At 40.5% G+C, this 5,235-nt stretch overlaps 1 non-coding gene across 1 annotated transcript; it reads right to left on the bottom strand.

The window, feature by feature from the left end:
- Positions 1-2,910: 2,910 nt before the first annotated feature.
- LOC115934498 (small nucleolar RNA U13) lies at positions 2,911-3,013 on the bottom strand. The gene has a single exon (XR_004070289.1). It is a non-coding gene; the product is annotated as a small nucleolar RNA U13 (small nucleolar RNA).
- Between the last annotated feature and the right edge of the window lie 2,222 nt (positions 3,014-5,235).

Here is a 5,235-nt window from a genome sequence, read left to right as displayed (position 1 = left end):
AGCTAAGCCCAAGCTGGATTTTGGTGGGTGTCACAGGTCATTTTTTCCTCCGTTCTATTTCTTTGTCTGAATTCTTTCTTCTCATTGTCAACCAGATGCCACTTACGGTGATAATAAAATTGAGACAGAAGTTAGGAAGGAAAAAGCAACCTGACTTTCAGAGCCCTAAGAGATTTTTATGAGCAAAACAAAGAAAGATCCCAACATTATACCTAGTAAATGCTCTAGGAGGATAAAAAGGGACAACAACCTCCACCAATAAAGTGCAGTCACTGTAGAAGCTTTTCCACATCAGAACACTCTGACCTTACTCTGAGAGCTTCTGGCTGCATAATCCTTTCATGGACGTTATATGCACTAGAGGGGACAAGAGCAAGAAGAGAACAAGGCACTGAGTTTCAGAGTGACTACGGTATAGAAATTCAGAGGAAAAGTAGAGGCAGAGGAGCGATTAACAACAACAAAAAAGCAGCACAAGATTTGACAAAGAGGCAAGGGGAACAGGAGTGGAGATGGGGAATAAGATAAGAAAGCTGCACATCCAGGGAGAGATATGGGGAGAAATGCAGTGCTTAGTAGATGGCAATAAGTAGAGTTCTGCTTTGAAAAAAGAAATCAAAGGGCAAAAAAGAAAAAAAAAATAGAGAACATATGGGGAAATAACTAGAAAGCAGCTGAAAGGGTTGCACCTGGAAGGAAGAAAAAAATAAGTAACATGTATTCATAACAATGTTTGAGAGAGGGAAGAAAGATTTTCTTCCTCTTCAAGATTCCCATCCCCTCTAAAAATACAGTCACTAAGATGCAGCCATCTTTGTGGTATTCACTCCTCCAATCCCATTTCCCCCTTCTCTGACATTTATTTTCATTCAAGTCAGCTGCCAGTCACTCTTACTAGAAACTTGCCAAATCATATTTCAAGAATTTGTAAAAGACAACATTCTCGGCAAGGGGGTCTTAGAGGTTGGCTTTTTCTTTTGGTCATGTGGCATCAGGTTATCCCTGACAGCCACACAGCAGCAAGCAAGATGAAACTTAGCTTGCAGGTTGGAGCTAAGGGCTCAGATTACTTCCTCATGTGACCCAGTTGGCTTTGCTTTCTTCTGTGGCAGCAAACTGAATCTCAAGCCCCAGCCAGCTGTCACAAAGCTGCCAATGGTCAAAGGATGTCCAGGCTCTTAATATAGCCTGAGGAGCCATGCAAGGCACACTTAGCCCAGAGAGGGCCAGGATTAGAACCTCTTGTCCTAGCTCAATGCACTTTCACTACAGAGACCAGATATGAGCAGTTGAAACATGACTGTGTTAGATTTGGGAAAAGGGGTCTCATTTACTAGGAGACGACTATTTGAGTAACTTTTTTTTTCTTCTTTCTTGCCTTCTACAGGACTAATAAAGTTTTCTTGTTTTTTCTCCCTGCCCTCTCTTTCCTTTTCTCCCCATTCTGGTTTGGAAGCTATGATATTTCATTTCTTTCAGTCATTTCCATTGATTAAAAAAATACTACGGAACTTCTCAAACACACTTGAATAGAGATAATAGTATGAACTTCCCAATATATCTGTTGCCTAACTTCAGCTAACAATAAATAGCCACTTTTGTTTCACCTATATACCCACCTACAATCTCACCCCCGATTATTTAGAAAAAATTCTAGATAATACATCATTTCCTTGTATATATTTTGGTATTATGTCTAAAAGATAAGAACTATTTTTTGAGACAGGGCTTTCCTGTGTCACCCAGGCTGGAGTGCAGTGGCAGGATCATAACTCACTATAACCTTGAACTCCTGGGCTCAAACAGTCCTCCTGCCTCAGCCTCCCAAAGTGCTGGAATTACAGATGTGAGCCACTGCACCCAAACAAAAACTCTTTTTTTTTTTAGCAGAATTATAATGTTACCATCACATCTAAAAAAATTAACACTAATTCCTTAATATCATCAAATATCTGGTCATTGTTCACACTTCCCCAAATGACTTCTTATTATATTTTTCTTTTTCTTCTTTTTTTTTTCCTTTCTTGAGACAGGGTCTTGCTCTGTTATCCAGGCTAGAGTGCAGTGGCATGATCATGGCTCAATGCAGCCTCCACCTCCTGGGCTAAAGAGACTCTCCCACTTCAGCTTCCTGAGTAGCTGGGACTACAGGTATGCACCACCATGCCTGGCTAATTTTTGTACTTTTTGTACAGACAGGATTTTACCATGTTGCCTAGGCTGGTCTTGAACTCCTGAGCTCAAGTGATCCACTTGGCCTTTTAAAGTTCTGGAATTACAGGTGTGATCCACTGTGCCTGGCTTTCTTCTTCTTTTACAGTTTTTGTTTGGATCCAAATAAGGCCCATGCATTGCAACTGATTGCTAAGTATTTTAACTTTCTCCCCACATCTGCACCCATTTACCATCCACCCCATCACTCTCTGTTTTATTTTTAATTTTTTTTTATTGAAGAAACTTGGTTTTTTGACCTACTGAGTTTCCCATAGTCTAGATTTTTGCTGATTCCATCCTTATACTGTTTTTTTTAAGAAAATGTGTTACAGTGTTCCTTGTTATTTCCTGTGAAATGGTAGTTAGAATTAAAGGCCTGATCAGATTCAACACTTGGTTGGTATTGTTGGCAACACAACTTAATGGGTGATGTTGCACACATCCATCAGGAGGCACATGATAATGTTCAAAAGTCTCTTCTTATGACATTGTCAGACATTGATAGTCATTGCCTAGGGTCAGTAGCTAATTAGGGGTCACAAATGGTGATTTTAAAAATTGCTTCTTTTTTATCTGAAATACTTTTGTCGACAAATGTTTCTTCAATGCTGGCAGGTAGAGTATATGTAAAGACAAGATAAATTCTTAATTCTCTCTATTAACCCAATTTTATTTTGTTTTATTTTATTGTTTTCATGTTAGATGGGTAACATGCTGATGTTGTAACAAGGCTGGAGCGTGGCACATCTCACACATGCACGTGAACACCCAATTACCACGCCTATGAACTACAAAACATCTAAGCCGATTTTAAATTAGCCAGTTGTTTCCCTAGGATCCTCCAAAGGTGATCAACACAGTTTGTTTTTTTCTTGGTGGAGGGATCTCATGATGAACTAATGAATCTTAACATGAATTGTAAGCAAATAAATAAAATGGTATGGTTTAAGCCATTAAGTTTTGGGATATCTGTTACATGGCAATAGATGGCTGCAATAGTCCTCTTCCATTTAACAAGAAAACTTTGTAGATAGAAATGTTAAAGCTGGGTGCAATGGCTCACACGTATAATCCCAGCACTTTGGGAGGCCAAGGCAGGAGAATCACCTGAGGTTAGGAGTTCGAGACCAGCCTGGCCAAAGTGGTGAAATCCCATCTCTTTTTTTTTTTTTTTTTTTCCTTTTTCTGGAGAATGGGGTCTCGCTATATTGCCCAGGCAGGTCTCGAACTCCTGGGCTCAAGCTATCCTCCTGCCTCTTGCCTCCCTGAGAGCTGGGATTACAGGCGTAAGCCACCACGCCTGGCGTGAAATCCCATCTCTACTAAAAATACAAAAATTAGCTGGGCATGGTGGGATGTGCCTGTAATCCCAGCTACTCCGGAGGCTGAGGCAGGAGAATTAGCTTGAACCTGGGAGGCAGAGGTTGCAGTGAGCCGAGATTGTGCTGCTGCACTCCAGCCTGGGCGACAGAGTGAGACTCTGTCTCAAAAAAAGAAAAGAAAGAAAGAAGAAGAAAAGAAGTGTTAAAGCAATTTTCATGATCAATCTTGTCTTTTCTGTTGCATCTGTGAACTGACATTCTAACCTTGATGGGCAGGTGGCATTGCCACGCATTTTAGAAGCTGCCACCGATTTTGTACCCATCCACATGGAGCAGGGTGCCTTCAGTCTGACATGTTCCCCACATGTCTCTTCTGGCATTGTTGCTTCAGGAACCAGGCACTGCATTTGTCCCACAAGAATCAGCCCCCAGATTTCCATCCAGATTATCTGATTTCTTCCATTGGTTTTAATTCATGAGTGGCCCATTTACTTCAAATCTAATGTCTGAAAGGCTCTTTATTTCTTTTTTCTAGAGACAAGAAGCAAAGCTGGTCAGTATGTTTCACTCACACAGAAGCCATGTCTAATCTGTAGGTGGATAATTTTGACATTGCCAGAACTATTGTTCTGTCTGAATGACTATGATTAGTTTAGGATCTCATTTGAAAATAAGTCAATTACGCTGGGCGCGGTGCTTCACGCCTGTAATCCCAGCAGTTTGGGAGGCTGAGGTGGGCGGATCATGAGGTCAAGAGATCGAGACCATCCTGGCCAACATGGTGAAACTCCATCTCTACTAAAAATACAAAAATTAGCCAGGCATGGTGGTGCGTGCCTGTAATCCCAGCTATGCAGGAGGCTGAGACAGGAGAATAGCTTGAACCCAGGAGGCAGAGGTTGCAGTGAGCCGAGATCACACCACTGCACGCCAGCCTGGGTGACAAAGCAAGACTCTGTCTCAAAAAAAAAAAAAAAAGAAAAGAAAAGAAAAAAAGAGAAGATTCCTTGACATAATAAGACTTATCCATAAGCTATAGTATATATAACTTAGGCCAGAGGGAAATACAATAGATTTATATTCTTTCTAGCTATGTGTTTTATTACAATATCATAGATTATTGCAACAGAGGAAAAACAATAAGAAAAACACTGAAAGAAAACAAAAACAAATATTCAGACAGGCTGCTCATCTCCCTCATGGTGATGCCTTCTCTGGCCAAGTTGCTAAGGCTATGGCTGTAAGAGAGGATGATTGGGAGGGGGGACAGTGAGTACATCCAGGAATAATTCTTAGAAATCCTCAATTACGTTCAACAGCATTTTGCTAAACCTCAAGCCTGGTAATTTATACACACACTTATACACAAACACAAACACATTCTGCTGCCCTGGTTCTTCAGCAAAAAAAGAGGGCAGCTTATAGCTGAAGAGAAAGCTCACATTACAAAGACTTCATTACTTTTACAAAATATGCACCAAAGGACATTTACTAGTGCACTGAGAGCTATTATCATAAATAATTAAAACTAAACTATTCTTCTCTAAATAAATGTATAAAGTACATTGGGTGATTCAGAGCACTAAGCTTTCTCAACATACTGCTCTGTATACTTATAATGCAAGAACCCACCCAGGCCATTAAAATGATATTTCTGGTTTTCCCATAGAGACTTTAGAAAGCAGATTTGGATGGGGCA

This window comes from Gorilla gorilla, chromosome 3 (genome assembly GCF_029281585.2).
Source record: "Gorilla gorilla gorilla isolate KB3781 chromosome 3, NHGRI_mGorGor1-v2.1_pri, whole genome shotgun sequence".
Taxonomy (NCBI): Eukaryota; Metazoa; Chordata; class Mammalia; order Primates; family Hominidae; genus Gorilla; species Gorilla gorilla.
This window is presented reverse-complemented; position numbering and strand designations above follow the sequence as displayed.